The sequence below is a fragment of the Mustela nivalis genome (assembly GCF_964662115.1).
Source record: "Mustela nivalis genome assembly, chromosome: 9".
NCBI classification, from domain to species: Eukaryota; Metazoa; Chordata; class Mammalia; order Carnivora; family Mustelidae; genus Mustela; species Mustela nivalis.
The window spans coordinates 5,094,724-5,107,450 of record NC_139028.1 but is presented as its reverse complement, the minus strand read 5'-3'; positions in this window follow the sequence as shown (position 1 = coordinate 5,107,450).

The window sequence follows — 12,727 nt, the reverse complement described above, 5'->3', positions numbered from 1 at the left end:
GTGCACCGAAATCCTTAGAAAGTCATGCTCGGAGGACCTGCTCCAGTGTGTGAATCCTGCCCGCCGGGGCTCTTGGAGGACTGTTGCCTTTGGTAAAGCTTGCTGAGGTGTAATACACACACACAGCACATGAGTCCTAGCATGCGGCACGCTGTGTGTAACTACTACCCAGATGAGGATCAGGAACATTCTGAGCACACCAGAGGTTCCCTCCTGCTCCTTCCCAGTCAGTCACTCCCTGCCCCCTGCTTCTCTTCCATCACCAGCGATCAAGTTTGCCTGTTACCTTGCTCTGGTGGTTCGGTTCCTCAGGACATCTGTGGATTCCTTCCTTCTTGTTGTCGCGTATGTGGCATCTTAAATTTCGTTATCGTCTGTTGTCTTTCATCCGTTCTCCTGTTAATGGTCTTTTACATGGCATCCAGTTTGGGGCTTCCGAGGATAAGCTGCTTTAGACATTCTTGTGGTTTTGATGGACAGATACATTTCCCTTGATCATGTAAAGCTAGGAAAAGGTTTTCCAGGTCCTAGATTAGATGCGGGTCTCCCCTGTCGACCTCGTGGACTGGGTGATGTTTTGCTGAGGCCTGTCTTGTGCATGGCCAGATGTTGGCCACCTCCAATTTGGCCTCTCCCCACCAAATGCCCAGTGGCGCCCTTTCCTCCAATTACATCAACCAAACGTTTCTCCAGGCATTGCCATATGTCCCCTGGGGAGCCAAATCACCTGCAGCTGAGAACAACTGCTTAATTTTTTTCAAATTTATTTTAAAATTTATTTTTTGAAAACATTTTATGTATTTATTTGAGAGGGAGGGGAGAAGCAGAGGGAGAGGGAGAAGCCAACTCCCTGTTGAGTAGGGATCCCGGTGCAGGCCTGGATCCCAGGACCTTAGGATCATGACCTGAGCCGAAGGCAGATGGTTCACAGACTGAATCCCCTGGTGCTCTGAGAACCCCTGCTTCAGTACATGCTGCCACACTGTGTTCCAGTTCATCCAGCTGCCAGCGATGTGCGGGGCATGCCATGTGTTAATTCAGCAACATACTGAACCCTGCTGGGATAAAATGATGAGTGAGACCTGTCTCCTGGGGTCCAGCAGGAGAGACAAAGTAAAGACAAGGAGAAAGAGCCTCTGGGAAGCAGTGGGATCAACGTTAACAGGGATTTATATGGAATTCTGGGGAGGGTCACCTGGTCCAGCGGGGTTGGGGAGGAGGTGGCCCCCTGAGCTGCTTCTGGAAGCAGAGATAATGATTACTCAGGTGAAGAGGAAGGAACAGGGCATCTCCAACTCGGGCAAAGGCCAGGAGGAGAGAGAAGGTATGCCACTCTGCCCAGGGGCGAACCCACCCTTTTCCTACCCTGAGCATCCCGACCCGAGGCCTTATATACGAAAATGTCCTGAAACGCGACATGATGTCCTTGTTACCACAGCACAAGAAACTGTAGCTGGGATCCAAGGTCCCATGTTCAGGTGCAGATACAGATGTTTCCGGCGTTTCCTGGCGCCCACAGGGAGGGGAATGTGGTCGGCTCGGTGAGATCTATGAACTTAGGATGGAATCTCTGGAGAAGCCCTGAGCTCTGCCCTCGAAAGAAGGAAGAGGGAAAGGGAAAAACTCAACTTCTGTTGGCGGAAAGAGGCACGGTGTTGTCTCGGGGTGGGAGGGATGTCGTACTAAAAGGATAACAGGCTCTGAAAACACCCTGTAATGTGATGATGATGTTCCGCCCTGACTGGCACGTGGTGCAGAGAGCCCCTCTCCCCTTTTTGAGTTTCAGAAAAAACTTATTACAAAAGTAGGAACCCAGGGCAATAGTTAGCTCTGTGTTTAATAAGCCACTTTACTAAAAAGTTTAGAACTGCAAATCTTGACACTCTCACTGCGACAGACTCACTCCTTGGCCAGGATATTGGAAACTTCATCTGCTTCCATTTCCAGCTTCTAGGCTCGTGGACACCCCCACCCCATCCCCATGTCTTCTGTGGAAGAGGAGCGATCTTTTACAAATATAAGCTAATCTGATGATTCCCTGCTTAAACCTTCCATGTAGCTTCTGGCTGAAACCAAAGGGAATTCCAGAGTCCTTCGCAAGGCCTCCAATGCCGACAGCTGCTCCGCAGCCTTCCTTTCCAGTGTCCCCTTAGTCCCCTGTCCTGCTGTCTGCACATAATCTATTCATTTCCGCCTTCATGCCTATGGGGCCCATACCTGGAATGTTCTTCATGGCAGGCTCTGCTTGTTAGTTTGATCTTGATTCAGATGTCACTGCCTTACCCCATCCCTCTTTGCTGCCACATTTGCTAATATGTTTCCTTTGTGGGATGAGATGCTGGATGTCTTGGTCACAGTTAGGACACGGTGAGTTCTCTATGTTTGTTGAATAAAGGAACTAACAGAAGACCAGATGAACACACAGCTAGATTGTTAAAAATGAGGATGGAATCAGCACCAATGGAGAAATGTCTAAACGTTTTCTACATCCCAAATAGTGGAAGAGAGGTTGGACCACTCTTGAGGGAACGGATTCCCTACTAGGAAGGCAGCGAAGCAAGTCTGGGATGTGTTTTACAGGTTTTCTGTCCTGCATAGAAAACTGAACTTGGCCTCGGAGGAACTCTACAATCTTGGGCTTCTGAGGCCTCCCCACTTCCTAAGAGCTAGAGACCCCCAGACAGGAGCCTATTAGAAATCTGAAGGGAAGCCAGCCTCTTGTACCCTTTTATCTGTTTAACAAGTGCTTGTGTGTCCTGTACTATGTGCATATCGTGTTCTAAGAACTTCGTTTTTTTTTAAAGATTTTATTTATATATTTGAGAGAGAGAGAGAGAGGGCAGGAAGTGAAGAGGGAGGGAGAGGGACATGCAGACTCCTCGCTGAGCAAGGAGCCTGACACGGCCCTCTCCCAGGACCATGAGATCATGACCTAAGCTGAAGTCAGATGCTTACCCACTGAGCCACCCAGGTGCCTCTAAACACTTTGTAACGTGTGTGCTCCTCAAAACAATCTTGTGATGTATTGTTATCCTCATTTTTAGTATAAGGAAACTGAGTCACCGATTGGTCAAGTGATCTCAGGTGAAAGAGTTCCTTTGATTAGGGCTCGAGGAAACCCCATCCTTACGGCGTGAATGTGGAACACAGTATATCTGTTCAGATCTGCTACTTAATGGTATTTCCCTTGTGAGGGGCCCTTGAAGGCCAGTGTCATTCTCCAGATCTGTCTGACCTGCTGCCTCTCTTCCTGGTGGCGGCACCTCATTGCTCAGCACCCTTTGTCGTGAGACGGGGCCGCTGCCTGGATTCAGCGCGGTGGAAAATGAGCCCAAGGGTGGGCTCCACTCTCAGGCCTGGCCGCGGGGAGGCCCTTGGGAGCCACACGTCAGGGATGTTGGGGGCTGGCAGGCAAAACGACCTCGTATCGAAATCACCATTTGGAGAAAAGCTGCTCCTGCATCAGCCACAGCTCTCAGGGATTAAAGGCTTGTCGGCCAGAAATGAACTTCTTCCCCCGTTGGTTCTTGGTACGTTTGGTGGGGGGTGTTAGAGGAGCCGGGTTTGCAGACACAGATGCTGAAGAAAAGCGGATTCCTCCAGGGAAGTGGATTCAGAGCAGTAGGGCCCACGCGGCATTGCTGCATGGGGACTCCTGAGGGGCTACGGGGGAAGACAATCCAGAGGATAAAAATCGATTCCCTGTCTCCTTGCTGCGACATTCCCACGGTGATTTTGGGAGCGGACACGGAAGGGTGCTGGGAAGCCACGTGCATCCTGCGCTCTGGAGTTGGGTGCTGAACCGCACGTCAGTGGTTTGAGGCTGTAGACGGTTTGGAAGGGGCTAGGGGGTCAGTTTATGGCTGGAGAGGACCTGGGGCAGGAGGCCTGGGCTGTGCGTGGGCTCCCCCTGTGACTTTGCACCAAGGGGCTCCTTCCCAGGGTTCTGAAGGTCAGGAAAGATGTGCGGGGAAGCCCAGAGCTGCTGGCTCATTCTGGGGAGCTTTATCTTTCTTCCTTTAAACTCCCTCTGTCCCGTGTGGCCAAAATGCACATGATGGCTTTTGTGCTACTTAGGAGATTTTCAGACCTTTGCAGCAACCAGGAACCTTAAAGAGGGCAAACCCAGGGTACCTATATGAGGCAGGGGAAAGCAGGCGCTGTCTTTGAAGTTGGGAGTGGGAGGGCCCCAGAGCCCCCCACCCCAGGGTGCTTCCACATCCCATCCCACTCAGTTCCTCATACTCTAATGTGAAGGACCTTTGGCTGGGACCTGGGTCAGGAGGGGAGAGAGGCCTCTGAGAGGCACCCAGTCCTTTTCTGAGATGGTGAAGAGGACACTGATAAGTCAATGAGATTCTGGTGTTTCAAAGCCACCCAAAAGTGTCTATGGCAAAGTGATTAAAAATTGAATTATTTTGGGGCTTCCTGGGTGCCTCAGTTGGTTAAGCATCTGCCTTCGTTCAGGTCATGGTCTCAGGGTCCTGGGATCGAACCCCAAATAGGGCTTCCTGCTCAGTGGGAGAGTCTGCTTGTCCCTCTGCATATGTGCTCTGTCTCAACAAATAACAATTTTTTTTTTAATTTTAAAGATTTTTATTTTATTATTTTGGATGGAACTGGAATGGGAGGACACCTGTTTCCTTCTTTAGGAAACTGTTACAAAAAGAAGATCATGGATTGGGAGAGAGGATGATTTTCTAGGAAGAAAAAAGGTAAATAAGTGTAATTGCCTAAAAGTGGTGACAGTCTTGCTTGTAGATGTTCCTCCTGCATTTTGGGAAGTTGGAGAATCCGTAATACTTTCAATTAAAGTTTTCCTGAGAATCCCCAGCTGACTTTGGGGGTGGGGGGCATTGTCCTTTGTGAAGATTTTGAGCTTCTGTGAGTGAGCAGACCTCCACTCCAGAGTGACATAAAAAGCAATCTGCACCTCCTTCCTGATTTGTCTGTAATGAAACTTGCTTTCCTCAGGTCCCAGCATTCGAGGCAGATAAATATGTTCCCTTTCGTTGGCTCTTACTCATACTTCAGCAAGATTTCCCATGTGCTTTCCTTGGCTGGCTGGGAAACTGGACCACAATTTATGGGATCTTAGGGGACAGGCGCATAGAATTCCAGTGGGATCCCAGAACAGAACCTAATTGGAGATTAGAGACCATTGTGGTGTGAAGCTTTTCTTTGAGATCGAAAGAAGTGCATGTTATGCAAATATTAGCAAGTGTAAGTTCACACTATTGAAAATTTATAGACTCATTATGGTCACGAAGGCAGGAAGATAAGTAGATTTTGGGAAAGATGCAGGTAAATTCAGGGAGGTGGCAAATTACCCCAGGGAAAGTAGAATGGCTAAAGAGTATGGCCCACACTTTTTTTTTTAAAGATTTTATTTATTTGCCAGAGATAGAGAGAGAGAGTACACACAAGCAGGCAGAGAGGCAGGCAGAGGCAGCGAGAGAAGCAGGCTTTCCGCCGAGCAAGGAGCCCAATGTGGAACTCGATCCCAGGACCTTGGAATCATGACCCGAGCCGAAGGCAGCGGCTTAACCAACTGAGCCACCCAGGCATCCCTGGCCCAAACTTTTTTTTTTTTTTTTAAGATTTTATTTATTTATTTGACAGAGAAAAATCACAAGTAGATGGAGAGGCAGTCAGAGAGAGAGAGAGAGAGAGGGAAGCAGGCTCCCTCCCGAGCAGAGAGCCCGATGCGGGACTCAATCCCAGGACCCTGAGATCATGACCTGAGCTGAAGGCAGCGGCTTAACCCACTGAGCCACCCAGGCGCCCCCTGGCCCAAACTTTTTAAAAAGATTTTATTCACTTATTTGACACACAGAGAGCCAGAAAGCACAAGTTGGGGAAATGGCAGAGGGAGAAGGAGAAGCAGGCTCAGGGGAGCTGAGCAGGGAGGCAAATGTGTGGGACTCCTTCCCAGGAGCCTGGGATCATGACCTGAGCTGAAGAAAGACACTTAACCAACTGAGCCACCCAGGCGCCCCCCGGCTCCAACTTCCAATTATGGTGTATGAGATACCTTTGGTAGGAAGGAATGAAGATCAGCAACTGTCCTTGATTCTGCTTCTCAGGAAGGCATTGTGATGTGGTGCCCAGGACTTTGGAGACACACACATGCTTGGTGCCCTCCGGCTCTGCCACTAAAGCAACACCTTCCAGAGGGCAGCTGCAGGCACCGGGTGGCGTCACACAGGGTCAGACCCGGGAGGCACTCAGCCATGTACCCCTTCCACCATCCTGCTGGGGTTAAAAAAATTACCTATATATATATATAAAAAAAAAGGACCAGAATAGTGGGAATGAATGAAAGATAAAAGTTTCCTATGTAGTAGTGGTAGTTCTCTTGTAGTACTTTTCTCTCTCTCTCTCTCTCTCTCTCTCTTTTTTTTTTTTTTTCTTTCTTGGTTTGTTTTCTGGGGAAGGGGCCTGCCATGTGGGTTTTCAGTCAATGATGTTCCCTGACTTAAGACCTACCGCCCCCCTCAAGGGGGTGGGCTCTGAGGAAACTTTTTTTTTTTTTTTCAGGCTTTTGTTCTCTGGCGGTTTTTTGTTTGTTCACGTTTTTTTTCTCACTTTGACCGCTTTTGATGGTTTTTGTAGTTTTAGAGGAAAACAAACTGCACCCTGATCTCCCTCTCAGAGAGAAGCCTCAGTCTGGCTGCAGAGCCCAAATAAGTTCCCCCTTGGCCGCTGGCAGAGCAGGTTCCAAGTCGCTGTCCCTGGGGATGGAGGATCTTTTGCTTGTACCCAAAAGCACGGCAGCAGCAGCTTTGGGCACCTCTAGACCGCTAGAGAGGTTCCAAGCAGCAATCGCACACTGAGATTTTCCCGCTGGCCCGGGCTGGGAGTGCCCGGTCTTTCTGGGTCTAAGAGCGCCCACCTTACATGCACCAATTTCAGGGAAGGCAGAGGTTCGCGCGCGGGTCTCAGGCTCTGAGAATGAGGCACAGGTCCGAGAGCACCAGGCTGGGCCTTCGCGCACCTCTCTGGGGCGAGAGTTTGATGCAGGCTCTGAAACAAGGGCGTTTATCAAAGGGCACCGGCTGGGCCTTTATACCTCTTTCAGGGGAGTATCTCAGGCTCTATAGCAGGACTCTTGCATTCTGCCGCCTGGTGTGGCTCCCATTCCCTCACAGGAAGCGGACCCCATGCATTCTCCTTGCACTGGCAGCTTAGGGACCAAGAGCTGGTTTCTCTGCCGCACTCTCTCTGACTCAGTGCCAAGGGAGGCTGTCCTGGGACCAGGGACTTAAGCCCTTGTCCCTAGCCGCCCCGATTCCCACAATTTCCCCAGAGATGCTTTGCTCTTTTGGAGTGCTTTCAACCAGTCTCCGAGTTAATGCTGGTCCCCAGACGCAGGGCACTCTCGCTTGTATTGGGGTATTAATTTCCAACTGTTTGCCTCTGGTAGCTCCCTCCCCCTTTTGTTTATCTTCTGATATCAGTTCACAGTTCCCACTCCGCTTTACCTGCCCACTGGCTTCTTCTCCCCCTGTAGAGATCCACACATGTATAATTTTGATCTCAGGCTGATTTCATGGGTGATTGGAGTTCATGGGTGATTGGTAGGTAATCAGCTCATTTTGGGGTACAAGTTGAAAAGACGCCTTCTAATTCCGCGCCATTTTGTCCCCCCTCTTAACTTTTTTTTTTTTTTTTTGACAGCACAAGTAGAGGGAGAGGATGAAAGAGAAGCAGGATCTGCACTGAGCAGGGAGCCAGATGCAGGGCTGGATCCCAGGACCCTGGACAGATGCTGCACTGAGGGAGCCACCCAGACACCCTTTTAGACCTAGGATGCAGGTAGGAGAAGCAAGCCAGGGGTTTCTTGGCCCAACACTAATGACCATGGCTCAGACAAATCCATCTTCCACTTCAGGCTTCCAGATACTCTGCGAAGGAGACATTCCCCTTCCTGTCCCTGAATGCTCTGCCAGTTCAAGGCAGATCCATGTTTCTGAGGGTTCCTCTTTGGTCATTCTGTCAGGGACAGCCAAGAGGGCTCCAAGCCTGTGTGGACCCCAGGCCTGGGGATCCCAGCCCTGAACTCTTTGCTCTGCCCTTGATGACCCCAGAATAGATCAATTCAGCAACTGTCAATCCATGCCAGGCCAGGGAACAAACCCAGCAGTACACAAGATCAACTCGCCTTGGTCCCAGGAGCCTGGATTCCCCAAGGAGGGCTTCACCTGGTCTCTGAAGGGGATTCCAGGGGTTCCAAGATGGCCATGGGTGGAGCCCACCAGGTAGAGAGGCCCCTGGAGAGTGTCCACTGGCACTGAGCAGACGGAAGATCCCCTCAGGCCTTCCCTCGTGGCTCCACTGTGCCCTGGGGAGAGAAAAGGGCCAGCCACACCGCACCGGGGCCGCAGCTCGGCCACCCAGGAGCAGCAGCAGGCCTAGCCTGGAGCTCAAGCAGCGGCAGGGAGCGGCAGGGAAGCCAGGACTGGGCAGGGCCTGGGGTCCTGGAGTCAGCAGAAGAGCAGCGGGAAACAGCAGGGGGCGCAGCCAGCCCCCTCACCGGACAGGACAGAACAGGAGGCTGGGCGAGGGCGCGCGGGCCTGCAGAGAGGCCTGCACTGCTGTTTGCCGCCCCCCACCCGCCACAGCTCGCCCGCACCTGCCTGCCCCGCCCACCGCCTTCTGTGGGCCCAGCAAACTCACTGCGCAAGTAGCGCCTCCCGGGAAGGCAGGGGTTCTGGGCTGGCTGGGCAAGGCACAGGGGAGTGCATCGGTGCCCCGCTGACTCAGGTACTGAGGGGCTGGGGAGGGGTAGGGGCGCTAGGCAGAGAGGGAGACTGGGGCCCTGCTGCCCGCTGCCACCTGCTGCTTCGTCCAAGGGAGCGGGAGGGGGGCCTGGCGGACAGGCTCCTGGCGGCCTGGTGCTCCTACGCCCCATAGCCCTTGCCCCACAGCCCTCGCTCCACTTCTCGGTATCCAGGGAACCCGTGGGGCCCTACTGACATCAAGGGGCCCAGCACCACTGGGCTCGTCTGGACCCCGGAGAGACGCCTGTGCTGACAGGCTTCTTTTCCAGAACTTGATGGAAAATTTTGTCCCTCAGAATCGCCGGGCTCCCCAGCCTGAGAGGCGCTGGCTCAGCCCGCGCAGCCTGGGCCCCACTGGGCCCCCTCCACCTCAAGTGCCTTTTACCCAGGAGCCCCAGGATACCAGTTTTTTCTGGCCCATGGACCCCTTTCCCCCACCCCCACCCCCACACCTCTACTTTGGGCCTGCAACCACCCTGGGATCACTTCCATCTCCGGCCCCCTACCCCTTGTTGGTGGTCCTTGTCCACCTCCAGGCATGACCCCTGGCCCCTCTCACCTCTGGAGTTACTGAAACCCTTCCACTTGGGGGCCACTGGCATCTGTGATCCCAGACTCCCGGGACTCCCCTCCACCTTGGAGCTCCCTACCCTGTTTCCTCTAGGAACTGCTGTGCCTAGAGCACCGAAACCCCACATTCTCAAGCCAGCTGTCTTTGGGCCAAGGACTCAGGTATCCTCAGGGACCCTCCTTTCCAGGGCACATACTCCTCTCTGTGCAGGAGAGACCAGAGAGAGCAGGCTTGGGGATCCTTCACTCCAGCTGGATGGAGGGGCAGAAGCTGGGGTGTGTGTGAGGGGGTGCTGACAGGTGGCCTCCCTGGGTAAGGAGCTTCCAGGAGGAAACTTCAGAGTGAGGCTATGATGTGGAAGCCTCAGGAAGCACTGGCTGCACAGACTCCAGGCTCCTGGCTTGGGCAGTGGGCATTTAGTGGCCAGAGCCCTACAGGACCAACCCTGTCCAAACCCACCCCACCATGGCCGGCTTTTTTGTCTTTAATTTGCACAGCAACCTTTTCTCCAGTATGAAATTGAAAGCTTTGCTTTGGAAAGTTTTGTGTCCAGGAGGCTCCTGGGCATCCACTTACTTTATTTCCGGAGGCTAGTTGAGGAGGGTGGAGTCTTTGGGACCTTAACAGCAGGTCTCCTGATCCTTCCTGACTTCCTTTTTTTTTTTTTTTTTTTTTGATTTATTTATTTGAGAGAGAGATAAAGAGCACACCACAGAACACATGCAGGCACAGGTGAATGGGCCAGGTGAATGGACCTGTGCCAAAACAAAGAGTCAGATGCTCAACCAGCTGCAACCACCACCCCCCATCCACCTTTTACAGATGGGTTACATCTACACACTGTTAGGCGCTTTGCCTGGACCCGGCTAGTCTTACAGCAGTTTTAGGACACTGTCTCTTGCCCAGTGTCTCTGGTCAGTACCAACCCATGCCTCAAGTGTGGGAATGACTTCTTCCTGACTCCTTTTTTTTTTTTTTTAAGATTTTTTATTTTATTTTATTTATTTGACAGAGAGAGATCACAAGTAGGCAGAGAGGCAGGCGGAGAGAGAGAGAGGAGGAAGCAGGCTCGCTGCTGAGCAGAGAGCCTGATGCGGGACTCGATCCCAGGACCCTGAGATCATGACCTGAGCCGAAGGCAGCGGCTTAACCCACTGAGCCACCCAGGCGCCCTTCCTGACTCCTTCTTAACTCCCTGTCCAGCCTGGGTTGCCCACCCCCCTCCAGGCTGTCCTAGTTGTATATATTGGATCTCTGTAGATAGTGGGCACCATCAGATCCTCACCTGTCGTGGCCGGCGCAACAAATCAACCAGGAACATGAGGGTAAGAGGATGAAGAAAAGAACTCGAGAAGCAGAGAGATGGGGGACAGGAGGAGCACTGAGGAGGATGTCCAACAGTGCTAAGTTTATTCAAAGCCTTAAGGCCATATATATAGTGACATTACATCTGTGTTTAGTTAAGCAACTATGGTTCCTCATGACGCCAAATGGCTGATTCCAGTACAAATACAGCAAACCTGAAAGTAAATTATGGGTTGTACTAAGGCAGCAAGGACCAGCAACGAACTTTTTAGCCCAACCGAATTGTTCTCATTTGTTTAGTAAGCGTGTGGGAAGTCACGTAGGCGAGCGCACAACACATAGCACAGACTCTTGCCCAGTGCTACTGAACTTTTCCCGTCCTAAACCTTTTGTTAGGTTATTTGGACTTTAAAGGAGGCACAAGTCAGGGTCTGGTTTGGTTCTCGTCTCAAGCCTTATTGCAGCCTCCCACACTCACCGAAATGAGAACATGGCTCAGGGTTATGGAGTGAATATACCCTTTAGGAAACATTAAAGGACATAGCATAACTGGTCCGGGGTCACCCAGCCTGTGAGAGGCATGGGTGAGATTCAGACTGCACTGGGTGCCACAGCCATTTTCAGCTCACCTTAGTGTCCAACCTGGTCCCAGAAGGTTCCTGCTCAGGACTTTGCTTTGTGCTGAGCTTGGCTTGCTTCCTGCCTTTGAAGCCATTTTCACAGTGTATCCCCAGCCCACCTTCTCACATTGAGCATCAGTGCTGCCTTGGCTGGCCTCTGTTGATCGTGCCATTCCTCTCAATCCCTCTGTCACTCCTCCGGCCCACTGTCCTACTGCCCTCTGTCCGGTGGGCCAAGTTCTGAGTTTCTTACCTGCACTTCCTCTTAACTGTGCTCTGTTGAAATCCTCTCTAACAGGGAAGACCTGCTTATCAGAGCAGCTTGATTTGGAATCCATCTCCCCTGGAGGTCAGAGCTTCTGACCATCATGTCCCCAGCCTCAGCACTGGGGATGCCTGCCCAGCCTATTCTGGGTGCTCGTGGAGCTCTGGGATCTTGGAGAAGATTTGCCATGAAAATAAGCATTTATACATAACACGGAAGAGAAGATTTGAGGAAATTGAGTGAGTGTCATCTGGTAATGTTTGTGTTAGGATGGTTCTGAAATTTCTGGGCCCTGAGTTACCAAGAACCCTAGGTTGCCCAGCTGGAAGGACCTCAGATAGATCAGCTGGGCTCCTCACCTCATTTGACAGATGGGAAGTTGAGGCCCAGAGCTTAGTGCCACAGAGCAGGAGTGAGGAGAGATGTTAGTGACAGGAAGAAATCATGGGGTAAGCACAAAGTGGCTGAGCCTGGGCTTTGTTTATGCAAATGAGTTGCTAAAACAGTGGGCCTGAGGCTGCTGACTCTATCTAGTGGCCAGCAAGAAGTAACACTAGCCCACACCTTCTGAGGTTTAACTCATGCCAGGAATGATTCTCAATGTTTTATTTGTGGGCACCTGGGTGGCTCAGTTGTTCAGCTGAGGTTATGCTCCCAGGGTGCAGGGATCTAATCCTCACCAGGCTTCCTGCTCAGTGGGAAGCCTGCTTCTCCCTTTCACACTCCCCCTGTGTGTGTTCCCTCTCACCCTGTCTCTCTCTCTCTGTCAAATAAATAATAAAATCTTAAAACAAGAACAACAACACCAAAATGCTTTATTTGCCTTAGGAGATAGGGTCTGTTATGGCTACCATTTTAATGCATGGAAATATGGGCACAGGGGAGCTAAAGGAGTCCAAGGTCACACAGCTTGCAAGTGGAGGAGCCAAGATTTGAACCCTGGGCAGCCTGCCTCCAGAAACTGTATTATTTTTTCCCCTTGTGTATGTCATTTTTATAAACCTTTCCCTGAATTCTAACAGAGATGTGTAAACATTGTTAAGCATGCAGTTTATTGATTATCACAAAGCTTAGGTTCTGAAGCATTGCAGCAAGCTGGGGTGGGCTATGATGTCAGAACTGGTTGGAATCCAGTTTCTGGTGCTGCATGATCTTAGGTGACTTACTCAGCCTCAGTTTCTGC